Raw genomic sequence first — 14,197 nt, 5'->3', positions numbered from 1 at the left:
TTTTCCAATATTTCCTTTCGTCTTCCCTTTTTACAAAATAGGTCATATTAAGTAGATATATTTCGGGTTTCTTTTTAAAGCTAATATTAAATGCTTGTTGAATTATAATATGTACATTGTTCCAAAAAGGTTTTATCTTTTCACAGCCCCACCACATATGTTTCATAGATCTTTTTTCCTTTTGGCATTTCCAGCATTTATCATTTTCAAATTTAAACATCCTTTTCAATCTTGCCGGGGTGTAGAACCATCTATGACTGATCTTAACAAAGTTTTCTTTATAATCCGTGCACTTTGTGAAGGCGTTTGTCCTTTTCCATGCCAATTCCCAGGCCTTTATAAAGGAATTACTCGTCCCAAATCTCTTGCCCAATCCACCATGTACTGTTTTATAGATTCCATTTCCTGTTCCCTTTGCCTTAGAATGTTATAATATTTAGTTATTTTTTCCCTCATTTTCCGCATTATCTAATTCTGAGAGTTTTATTGCTATTCCTACTGTTTTGTTGTCCCTTATAAACCTCTCTCTAATCTGAAAATAGCTAAACCAGTTTAGGTTTTTTCCTTCTTCTAGTAACTTTTCTCTTGTTTTGATATATACTTCTTTACCATCTTTAATCTTAATCAATTCTGAGTACGTTATCCATTTGTTTTGCCTATCCCATTTATAGGCAAATGCCTCCTGGTTTGACACCCAAATTGGTATTTTTGTATAAAATTTTGTTCTGACTATTTTCCATGTGCTCATTAGCGCCCTCCGTATCGGGTTATTGTAGAAATCTTTATGGATACATTCCTTATTGTACCAGAGATAACTGTGCCACCCATATCTGAGGTCAGCACCTTCCCAGTTCAACGTATCTTTATCTTTTAATCTAACCCAGTCCTCTATCCAACTTAAATTACACGCCATTCTATATAACTTAAAGTCGGGGAGCGCACATCCTCCGTTTTCTTTCCTTTCTTTTAAACAACTCCATTTAATTCTGGCTTTCCCGCCCTTTCAGATGAAGTTCTTAATATCCTTGTTCCATTGGTCTATCGTTTTATCATTAATGTTGATTGGAAGGTTTGAAAACAAATATAGACTCTTAGGGAGAACTGTCATTTTGATGGCATTAATTTTGCCCAACAATGATAGATTCAAGTTCCTCCATCTACATAGTTTTTCTTTAATATTTTTCCACACTTCTTTATAATTGTTATCATATAAATTCATGTTGTTTTCTGAGATGTATATTCCCAAGTATTTCACCTTTTTTGTCACTTCACATCCTGTTTTTTTATTTATTAATACCTTTTCGTTATTGGTCATGTTTTTGGTAATTATCTTAGATTTTTCTCTATTTATATTAATACCCGACAGTCTTCCAAACTGATTCAATTCCTTCATCAATCTTTCAACATTTTCCAGAGGGTCTTCCATTATGATCAGCAAATCATCCGCAAACGCTTGTACCTTAAGTTCTTTACCCTTGAGTTTAATTCCTTTTATTTCCTTACTCCTTCTAATATTGTTTAGTAAATATTCCAGTATTGTAATAAATAAAAGAGGAGAGAGGGGACAACCCTGTCTTGTCCCTCTTCCGATGTTAAACTCAGCTGATTGTTCCCCATTTATTATTAATTTCGCCGTCTGTCTATTATATATTTCCTCCACATTTCTAATAAAGTCCTTCCCCATATTCATTGCTTTAAGTAGACAAAACATAAAATCCCATTTAACAGAATCGAACGCTTTTTCTGCATCCACAAACAAAAAAGCCGCTTTCCTCTCATTATGTGTATTGTAATAATCTAAAACATTTATAGTATTCCTTATATTATTTTTAATCTTTCTCCCTGGCAAAAAGCCTACCCTTTAAAGTCTACCCTTTCCTCCTTTCTCAGAGAATGTTTGTGGAAAGTCTCCAGCATTCCAGAGGATAGCCATCTAAATTCTCTCTTCCCTTTCATTTGTTCCCTATTGGTATGTGATGACTTCCATGCCAATGGAATAGTAAATCCTTGCCAGTTTTTAGACAGCCCTTGAAAAGGTGAGGGGATTGGATTCAACACCTTGGGCAATTACTTAAACTGTGAGTTAAAACCTGAAAGGGATTCACTGCCCATGGGTATGAAAGCAACCAGCCACCATTTATCATTACAGATTTTTGCATTTCACTTGAATCAAGTAAATTTATTCCAGGATGTATATTCGACCTTCATCTTATACTGTGGATGCTGACACCCAGCAAACAAATATTCAGCCTTCTGGCAAAGACAAGCTCACCCTGTCATTCAAATATGTTGTCCGGAAGATCACTTGACAGTTGTGTCCTTTATATCAAATATTTTCTATGCATGTTCTACTTTTTTCTCTCCCCAGGAAGGGTAAAATATTTCATGCTTTTCTTTTGCATTTCTGAAAGTTTATCACCACAATAAACAATAAACTTTGTCCTACTCCTATCAGAATTTGAACTTGTAGACATTGGACTAAATTCAGTTGTTAGTCTTAGGCCGAATAGACCCATTGTCATAAAGAAAGTTACATTAGAACAGATTTACCATGTTCCCAATGACATATTATAGCCATTCTGTCAGGGACTGGCAGGTGGATTTAGGCCACAATCTTTGAATTAAAAAAATACAAGGCAACCTAGAAAGTTACTTTTTAAAACTAAAACTCTGCAAATTTACCCAGTCATCATGGTCAGTGGCTATGCTGGCTGAGGGATTTTCGGAATTGTGCAATCCAAAAAAAGTAACTTCTAGAGGCTGCAGAGACCAGCAGTTTGGGCTGGCTTGGGAGTGGAGTCAAGGCATAGCATCTCCATGATGCATGCCCCAGCTCTGCCTCCAGGGCAGCATGACACCCACTGGGTGACCTTGGGCAAGCCACACTCTCTCAGCTTCAGAATGCAGTGGCAAACCCCCTCTCAACAAATCTTGCCAAGAAAACCCTGTGATAGGTTCACCATAGGGTCATCATAAATTGGAAATAATTTGAAGGCACACAACAACAATAAGAGTGGGCCAAGATGATATGAATTCAGTAGATATTTACCAACAAGAAACACACTACTATAAAATTTACTAGATATAGAAAAAATGTGGAAATAATAAATTCTATTGCTCCTTCATTCAACATACTCCCTCCCAAAAAATCTACCAGTCATCATTCTCCAATAAATCTTTCCCCTCTTGTGCAGTACTTTCTTGCTTGTCACTGCAAAACAATCTAAATCCTGTAATGTTAAGCCAGAGGTTATTTCCATTCCCTGGTCCAGTTTTGATAATGTTTTCCAAATCTATCTTTCCTCCATTTCTATTTTTAAATATTATTACTTATCAACTGTGCTATTCCATTTTCCATTATGTTTGCATGCCATGTAGTGTTGCTGAATAGCCATAATGTGCTGATTTTGGACCACTCAGCTGGCCATCCTTAGTTACTTGGCCAGCAGAGGCAGACAAAAAGAATTGTTTCCATTATACCTCTATGGAGGGTTTTTGTAGTGGTAGGCACATAATTTCTGATTATATAATGTGCAAAGTCTATTCAAATACATTCTGAATAATCCTTGTATTCCAATAGGGCGTCTCTTAACGTTTCAGAAGGGTAGAAAGTTCAAATAATTCTGAGCCAACGAAAGTCAGATTCAGCTGTGGAAGTTCAAACCAACCATAGCTATCTTGGATAAGTAAAATATATAATGGGTTGGTAAAATAAGAATCCTGTGCTTGTTCTGAATGTAGGAATCTCACAGGTGGCTAGTATGGATAAACATCAGTATATGGAACCTGAAGTAATGTCCTCTGGAATAATATTTTCAAGTCAGATTTCTTGTTTATGTTAGCAGTTATTCAGATTATGAAAATAATGCAGAATGAATCTTGGGTTGAATCTCCATTGTTCACACACATCCTGAATGCACATGATTAAGTTGGGGAGGGGTTGTCTGCCAAAAACCCCACTTAATCTGGGATAACTGATATTGGTTTTTTTTGCCAATTTTTAAAAAGGATTCCCATCATCAGCAGTGTGAATAACTCATGTGAAAAGACCTGAATAGAGACGGGATAAAACTCTTCATGCCTGGAACGTGCCCTGAATGCATTTGCATGATCAACTTCATCTTTATGTGAGTTCTTGCTCATATGAGCAATGGAAATTGCAGAGATGTACATCCATGAGGTTCCAGAATGTGAATAGCAAACCCAGAACGTATGAGTGAGATGATTTGTATTGTCATGCTAAAAAAAGAAAGATGTCTGAATGACCACTTTAGTAAAGAATAAAGAACATGTAGATTGATGTATACAGGACCATAGAAACATTGATTCTGAGTCAGAAAATGATGGGTGGAATACAGAGAAGTGTGAGCAGAACTGTACTCAGAATTGTAACTTTCTTCCCAGAATCCATACACTTTGTGGTCCTCAGCCAAGAGCAGGGATGGCCAAGCTGGTTGATGAGTTGCATTAGACCCCTCTTCAATCCAGTAGGGATCCTTTCCTCACAGCACAAGGATGAAAATGACAACAAGTGAGATGGTTTCCAAACATGCTCCTTTAGAACATGCTAAACAGACTTGATTTTGCATTTTACATTGCAATTAATGGGATTTCAACATCCATGGATTCTACTATATACTGTACAGGGGTCCTGGAATCAAATCCTAGCAGATACCAAGGACCTATTGTACAGTATTTAAATATATATGGCTTTTCAGTATGTTTTTTTAAAACACACACACTAAAATACAGGCAGTGCATCCTTTGCAATAAAATATAAGCATTAAAAATAAAAATATTGATATTATATAAGTATTATGTGGGAAGATGCGTCTTGTCAAGAAATGGCCCTCTTCTGTTCCTATCTACATTTTCATCATTCTTCTGAATGAAACTTGTTTGTCTACTCTGTCTATTTCATTGACTGAGAAGCTCCACTTGACATTGAGAGCCAAAGTAATAAAGAGGTTAGAATGACACTGAAGACAAGGAATGCAGATTGAAATGTTTGTAAATAAAGTATCACTAATTTGAAGTTCAACATGGTACATTACTGTTTTGGTTTTTTTAAAAAACAACAACAACCTTGCATCTCCTTGAAGGAGCTCAAGATGGATTACTAACTATTTCCCCCCAGAAAAATGAATATGACATACTGAAGCCATACAGATCTGAGGAGCAACAGAATGAAGGCCTTAGGTCCAAACCATTATCCTATGACTTTTCAGTTCTGGATGATTTTCAAATATGTTTACATTTGTCCTTTTTTATTCTCATACACCACCACTATGATTTATTTGGGGTTTTTTTTAATGCATTGTGTGGGTTGTCAGCTATTTTCTGAATCCAAAGAGAATTCCAGCCTATGTCTGAGGATATACAGTAAATGACCTATATCCAAATGAATGCTGTTGTCTATAAAATCATGTGTTCCACTCAAGCATCCAGAGACAGAAAACACAAGGTGAAAAAATAGTGGCATAAAAGCAGATAGAGTATAAAACAGATAAATACATATATAAATAAACTAAAATGTGCCCTTATTTATATCATCCATTATTTCCTGATGCCAATGGATTTCAATGATCAAATTAGGCCCAGTCACTAACAAGCAGGCATGTCTGTTAGTGGCTGGAATACAGTATATTAGCTGGAAATATTTATACACACACTGTACACACATATCAATGGCAAAAATGAATAGCTTTAAGAATTTGTATGTGTGTGTGTGTGTGGGGGGGTGTTCCTTGCTGCATTGTTGTTGTTTTAAATTGGTAATGGAGGGGGGAGTATAGCCAGTCCTCTGTTTTCACCTATTCTGCATTCTTGGATTGAAAATATTCACACACTCCAAAAAATCCAAAAAGCTTGATTTGCCGTTTTATGTAATGGACACTATTTTTCTATGGCATTGTATATAATGGGACTTAAGCATCCAATGATTTTGGTATCCATAAAGAGTCCTGGAAGCAAGCCTCAGAGGGTACTGAGTGCCCACTGTATATTTCAAATGGCTGAAATCTAAGAATATTCTTTACAATATGAGAAGCGACTTCTGTTCTGACTACATATAGCTCTGTGCGTGGATACTGCAATGAAACATGATTTGTGGGGACTAAAATGACCTATTGTAGTGTAAGAGGAAGCTTTCTAAATAGCCTGAAGGTACCAGATCCTAATCTTGGAAGCTAAGCAGACTCAGACCTATTTAGTACTTTATAGTAAAAAGGGCCAAGAATTGTAGGTTTTATTAAGAGGAAGGAAATGGCAAGCAAAATTATGGTAGGATCACCATAAACTGGATTTGACTAGTAAGGACAAAACAACAAGTTTAAGAGCATTGATGTAGAAGGCACACTGTTTCAAAAATGGAATTACCATGTGTAACTCAAAAGCTAATGTTCACTTTTAAACTAGGCTTTTGGTATTCATTTCCATGGGGCATGATCTTCCATAATACATACATTAAGGATTTACAAAATTGACCTATACTGATATTCTCAGCACTTGAAAAGTTAATTTTACATGTAATTTGTTTCTATTACCTTTTTTACTGTTTTCAGAGTTAACCCTTACCATTACTCACTGCAGCACTTTAAAAGTAACTTGCTGCATTACTCATTCCTTTTTGTTGTTAACTGATTTCAAGTCAGCTTTGACTGATTTTGATGCCTCCTTATTCTGAATCTAATACTGCTTTACATATGATATTTTCATCATATAAGTTAAACAAATAGGATGATAGAATGCAACCTTGCCTGACCCCCTTATTAATTGGAAACCTTCCCCCTTTTCTGTATTCTAACAATAGCCTCTTGTCCTGAGTACAGGGCAATAAAATGTTTTGGCATATCCATTTTTTTAAGAGTAGTCCATAGTTTTTCATGAACTATACAATCAAAGGCTTTGCTATAATTTATAAAGCACAGGCTGATTTTCTTCTGAAATTCTCTGATGTGCTCCATTATCCAACATAAGTTTGCAATATGATGCCTAGAATCTCTTCCTTTTCAGAACCCAGTTTGAACATCTGGCATTTCTCACTCCTTATACTGTATGGCAAAAGTCTTTGTTGTAAAATTTCATATACTTGCATGTGAAATTAATGCAAAGGTCTTGTGGTAACTGCACTACCTGGTGTCCCCTTTCCTGAGGAATGGAATGTATATGGAGTGTTTCAAGTCTATGATCCATTGTTTTATTTTCTAAATTTGTATGACAGATTTTAGTTAGAACTAGAGAAGATTCTGTCTCTAGCTTGGAGCAGCTCTGTTGGTATGCCTTCTGTTCCTGGTGACTTATTTCTCCCAAGTGCTGTCAGTGTAGTTTCCATTTCACATTTGAAATTGGAGGTTAGTCCTCATATAGTTCTTCTTTAAATGAATCTGTCATCCTTACATTTGTTTTATATAGTTCTTCCATGTTTTTTTCCATCATCTTTTTATTTTGCTTGGTTATGTAATGTGTTCCCTTACTGATCATAGAGCATCCATAATCTTGGTTTAAATTTTCCTTTGATTCTTCAGATGTTGCTGAAGATCATTCCTGTTCTTTCTTTCTTTCTTTCTTTCTTTCTTTCACTTCTGTTTCATTGCATTGATTCTTGCAACAGTTTTCCTTATGCCTGCCCACAAGTCATTGAACATTTGCATTTGGAATCCTGGTTTTATTTCTGTCACCTTTCATTTTTGCTTCTCTTCCATCTTTGGCTACTTGAAGATTTCTTCTGTCATTCATTGAGGCTTATCTTTCTTTTTTATTGTCTCACACATTACCTTGTGCTACTATTAATGGAGAGAGAAAAATCTTAAAAATGGATGAGAATGCTCCCTCAATAAAATAAATAAGTCTTGAACAAAGCTCCCCAAACTTTGAAATATTTCCATTAAAATGCACCTAAAATGTCTAAAATGTCCTTTACTTTAAAAAGAAAATGCTACTTAATATAGCAGACTTGATAATAGTAATAATGTATGGTAATTGTAATAAATTACAATGATGGTAATGATGTTGATGGACAGAATCTTACTATTGGGTATGAATGCGTAACTACTGTAGTTGCAGAGCTATATAGTGAATTCTGGTTCAGTACTGGGAAACAGTCCTGCAAATCAATGGGGCACTATTCTTTTATCATTCAGGAAGCCTCTGGCTGATATTCCTACTCCTCTTCTGAGTGATCTTCATTGTGACAGGCAGAAGGAGTTGTCCCTGTCATAATCCCTCCCTTGCATTGAAGAGTGCTCTTGTGAGGGGTGGTGAAGACATCAGTCAGATGCTTTCGGAGTGATAGGGGAACAAGCCGCTATAGATCACAGCATCTGCTTCCTGGTAAGTGGGGACTGGGGAGGGGGCTTTCACAGTCCCTAATTGTCTAGATGCTTTGTATGGATGATAAATACCACAGAGGTATGAATGCATAACTTCTGACCATAAATAACAGTTACTTATTACACCAGACATATTTCACAACTTCTGAAATGCAATTTGTATGCCCTTTTGTTAGGAAAAGTAACTCATTACAAGCTAGTGTATTATTTAGTGAAATTAGTTCCCACCTTTGGAGATTCTGGAATGTGTGGAGAACCTTCATCCATGCTGGAGACTCCTTTCAGATAGTGACTTGAGAGTGATGGAAACATAGAAGTAAGGTAGAGCTAACACACTGTCCTTTCTAGAGTGTTTACTTTATATTGGTGGGATGAACCAAGCCAAACTATGAATATATCTAGCTTTGTTTTACCATAGCTTTCCAGTGTTTCTGACAAAAGTCTTTTCCAGACTTCCCTCCCCAGCAACCTTCATTATGTGAACCTCTGCTACTGAAAAACCACAGAGGTTTAGCCTCTTCACTTTAAATGTCTGCTTCTGAAGAACTTTTCCCAAGAGATCAACTATTTTTCCTGAACTTGAGCTGCTGGAGAAGGTTTTTTTAATGACGATCTTATCACTGTAGTTTTGCGATGAAAGCAAATTCATATTTTTTATCAACAGAAGTGGAGATGTCATATTTCCTAAAATATGGTGACATTTTCAAAGGCTAGGTGACTACATTTTTCAGCAACTCCAGTGAAAATAATATCAGTGACTCGCTTACACTTAGATATAGTCATCAATCCACAGACAATATATCTAGATATCTAGATAAAGAATGTGTGATGAAACAAGAGAGAATTAATTAAAATGCCACATCTTAATTGCACTTTGTTTGAGCAGATAAGAGACAGAGGAGGAATACCTGAGGGCAGCAGGAAGGTTTTATTTACAATTTGTTTGTGGACAGGTGCCCAGATTTTAGCTTATCTATCATTTGCTACATGCTGGGTTTGTTGCCTACAAGCTGCCTTCACTAATGGTTTGGGATTGTGCCATATATTTCCAGTAGTGTCTGTCTCAGGTCAGGGTTAAATCTAGTTACTGTGCCACAAATTCCCACTGCCAGCATTTAGATGTTTAATAAAAGGTTCTTCAAACAAACTGAGTTGCAGTCTGTATATGTATATATTTTCTTTTATGCAACTCTTTCTACCATTCTGTATATGTTAAGCACATTACAAATCAATTCTGCTATGCAGAAAGACATGCCTTAGTTGGAAATATTTTTGTTCTACTTCTCTTAGATTTGACAGTCTCTCAGAAATCCAAAAGCTGATCCATACATACATTTCCCTTACATGACAACTGTGTAATTAGACCATCACAAATCAAACTCCTCAAAAAGAGTTTTCATAGCACATCCCACCACCTCACACACATAATGTTTTCGATTGAACTGGTTAATACATTCAGCTGCCAATAATCCAGTCCAAGGTAGTAAGTGTAACTGTAAAAGAAGATTGAAACCCTTATAAGAGTTTAATCCCAAAATGGAAATTCATGGTAATTCAAATTTGTTGTGCTAGTTGTTTGCCTTCAAATTTACAACTTATGGTGACCCTAAGGTGAAACTCTCCTGGGGTTTTCTGGGGCAAAGAGAGTGTCACTCACTCAAAGTCACCCAGTGGGTCTCCAGGGCCAAGCAGGGAACTAAACCCCGATCTCCAGAATTCTAGTCCTACCCTCAAACCACTACACAGTTCCGGCTCTTCAAGTATGGATGGAAAAATGTCCCATGTGAAACCTCAGAAAGACAATGACAATGTCAATCCATTCATATTCTTGAGCTGCCAAACACAGCTATGGGATTGCTTTGCTAGCTTGGATGGGATGTGGCCAGAGGAAGTGCATCATGATCTCAAAAATATTTTAACTTGCTGTGAGAAAGGCAGCAAGGACAGGTCACCATGGTCTGTCTGGGGAGGAAGAAGTCTTGGAGCAGCCAAGAAGTCCCTCTCCCTTGTTCCCACCAATTGAACCTGAGAAGGTGGTGGGCCAGAGAGGAGGGCCTCTTTGGGTGATTTTAAAACCTGAATGAGCTCATACAGGGATGTACATGACTTATTGTAAAAGATTATAATGCTTGGTAAAGTGAAAAACAATGTATGTGTGTGGAGGGGGGAGGAGAGACCATACTATGCATTGTTCAATCAATTAAAGAAGCCACTGCCTTGAGTAAGCAAGACCTGATATGGGCAGTTGATGACTAGGGACAAACGTTATTAAAACAGGGTGGAAACGTCCATGGTGTGATCACACCTGGTGCTATTGAAGGGCAATGGAAGCATTTTCATCATGGAATCTCCAGGAAAACAGCCTTTTTCTTATTAACAAATTAAATTGTTAATAAGAAAAGGACTGTTTTCCTGGCGATTCCCTGGAGATTCCATGATGAAAATGCTTCCATTTCGCTTCAGTAGCACCAGGTGCGATCACATCATGGATGCTTCTGCCCCATTTTAATTCCCGATCCAGCCTTTCAAGGGCGCAAAAAGGAGCCACAAAAAGTAGTTTCGTTTTGCGCCCTCAAAAGGGCTCCATAGCTGCGTGGTCGCTGCTATATGACACTCCTTCGGCACTGCATATGGATGCAGCACCAGAGGCATGCCATGCTGCTGCGCACTATGTGGAGCAGCGTGTGGCATCAGAGCATCCGGGGGGGGGGGACAGAGTCAGACATACGTCGTGAGGATGCTATGCCCCGATTCTGCCCCCATGCCAGCCTTAATGGCCAGTGTGTACAGGGCCACAATCAACATGTCTCCACATATGACTTTCTCTGAATTGTGCCTGTTGTTCAGAAAACCTGTCTCAGTATTTTCCTGAGTGCAGAATCTCGATACCCTGTTGAATTGTGCTAATGCACATATCCAGATTGGGTTTAGTTGATCAGTAATTACACTGTGGTAATTATCATGTGGTTCCTCTCCAAAGACACTTTATTTTAGCTGGCTTATAGAGCAAATGATGTTGAAAAACCCTCTGTTTATAAAAAATGATGTTTATATTTTCTGTATTTTTCTATGTTTCCCTCTTCTGCTGCTCTTTATTATGAACAGCATTTGCAAAGAAAAAGAATTCCTCCTTCTCAAGAGTCCATCTGTTGCAATTGTTTATTCCCAGAATGGAACCACAATGCTTTCTTTATGACATCATCATCATAATGCTCATAATAACCAAACAAATTGCCTTTTAAAAATCAGATTTTTGTTTTCTTCAGACATAAAATGAAAGAGCCAAAGATAATGGACTCCACAGGTTCCCCCCTCCATCTATTTGTTTCTTGTTGTTAACAGCCACCGGGTTAACTTTGACTTACAGTGAACCTATTAATGAGAGACCTCTAAGACATTGTATTATCAACAGCCCTGATCAGGTCTTGCAGACTTAGAGCCATGGCTTTCTTGACTGAGTCTATCTATCTGTTATCCTACTGCCTTCTCCCTTTACCTTACCAAGCATTATTGTCTTTTCTAGTGAAACATGTCTTCTCATGTTTTGTCCAACGTATGTCAGTTTCAGTTTATGTTAATCTTGGCCTCTGGGGAGAGTTCAGGCTTGATTTGATTTAGGGCATATTTATTTGTCTTTTTGGCAGTCCAGGGTATCTGCACAGCTCTTTGCAAGCACTACATTTCAATTGTTGATTCTCTTCCTATCAGCTTTTTTCACTGTCCAGCCTTCACAACCATATATAATGGCATGGATAATCCTGACTTGCTAGTCAGTGATATATCTTTACCCATGAGAAACTTGTCTAGTTCCTTCCTACTCTTCTTCCATGTGCCAGGCTGCTGGAATATATATTGAGTGTTTCAAATCTGTGCGCCAGTCCTTTGTTTTTCATATTTCTTCACAGATTTTAGTTAGAACTAGAGTAGATGCTTTGTAGCTTGAAGCAGCTCTATTAATCTGTCATCCATTCCTGGAGATTTATATAATATCAATAAAACTTCTGGGAAAACTCATCAATAAAGTTATAATCCATGTTTATGCTCCAACTACAGAGGCAGAAAAAGACGAACAATTCTATGCTGGTGTCCAGAAAGAAATTGTCTGTGCACCAACAGAAGACTTATTAATCATAGGTGATTGGAATGGCTATAGGAAACAAAGCAGAATCGAAAATTATAGGTAAATTTGGTCAAGAATCAAGAAATGAAGCAGGAGAGTGACTGAATTTTATGAAGCCAACAGTTTGTTAATCACAAACTCATTTTTCAAGCAACCAAAGAAATGTGTCTTTTACCAAGGACACCATCTGATGCCAATATAGACATCATATAGACTACATGCAGCCCTCTGTATCCATGGATTTCTCTCTCTCCAAAGTCAACATTCATAGACAGTGAAGTTTTAACATCTGAAACAGAAAGTCCCATGCCCTAGTAGTAAAATTCAAGAGTAACAAATTAAACAACCATAATTGGCTTCAACAAGGAGTGTCCTTGCTTTATCTGATGGTATAGGAAACATATCTTCCTGTAACCTGCCTGAGATTGGCCATGTTTGTTTCCAAGACAAATATGTGGATTAGAACAAAGGTTTCCTTTGTACTATCCAGTTCTCCAAATTTAACAATCTAGTCCTTTGCTGAAAAATTGTATAAAGATGCAGAGATTAAAGAAAGTTGCATGCAAAAATGTGTGCATTAGGGAAAAAAAGGGTGAAATGTATACACTAGGGCAAGTTAAGAATAAAACTCAGGATGTTAAGGAAAGTTATAAATGAAATAAACAAAACAATATCATATATTTCTTTAAATCACAGGCTGATGCACAAACTGGATAGAAGAAATTCATGGTTGGATAGATGTGAGACTGATATGGACTCAATAAACAAACAATTAATCCAGACTATATGTGTTTTAAAGAGAAGTTAATGCATATCTTCCCCAAATGGTCCATCCCTAATTGGTTTTAAGTTTAAAGGGGGTTAATTTGTCTAAAAGAAATACTCACTAGTAATTAATGGTGCATCAAAGTTATTTCAGTTCACTTTAAAAGTGTTTCTATCAGTTAGTTAAATATAATTTCATCTGTTTGCCACCCTTCCATCAGTGCCGCTCTCAGCATCTTTTTCTCTCTCTCAGCTAGAGGGTGGTCTACATAAAATATGGTCAATTGCTTGTCTAGCAAAAATAAATTAAACTTTTAAGATGGCAATTTAAACTTCAGCTTTTTTGGTAGAGAAACTAATGGAAAGAAGTGAATCAGGGCTTCAGCAGCTACATACCCTGAGTTGGCTGACTCAGGCTTTTTTTTTTTTAAACAGACAATGAGTTGTTTCCACTATGCTTTTTTCCCTTTTCCATAGAATTTCTTTCTCATACATACACTTTTGAATGTCCACATACTTATGTATGCAGTTGGTTAAAGCAAATCTAATACTATGAAGGACTGGAAGTTCAGTATTTAACTCATCAGAGAAAAACCACATAGGAAACAAATAAGAAAATCATTATTTTAGGCCCCTTGGGCCATCCAATCCCTGCCATGGAAATCAAAGCACTCCTGGCTGAGCCATCTAATTTCTGTTTAAAAACTTTCAAAAAGGAGTCTCCACAACACCGCAAGGCAGTGTACTCCACTGTTGTATAGCTCTGACTGTCAGGACATTCTTCCTAATGTTTAGGTGAGATCTCTTCCTCTAATCTGCCTCTTGGCTTGGGGCTTGAGCAGATGGGGCAGGAAAAAGGAGCTCAATACTGTTTTATTTCCCCCAAACAGTTTTGAAATCATGTTGTCCACATGGTCCACTCCCAATGCAACCTGAACACTCATGGGCAGTCTGCACCATGCTGCATCAAGCCACAGTTCAG

The sequence above is a fragment of the Sceloporus undulatus genome, chromosome 1, assembly GCF_019175285.1.
Source record: "Sceloporus undulatus isolate JIND9_A2432 ecotype Alabama chromosome 1, SceUnd_v1.1, whole genome shotgun sequence".
Classification (NCBI taxonomy): domain Eukaryota; kingdom Metazoa; phylum Chordata; class Lepidosauria; order Squamata; family Phrynosomatidae; genus Sceloporus; species Sceloporus undulatus.
Note: the sequence above shows the minus strand (reverse complement) of the source record.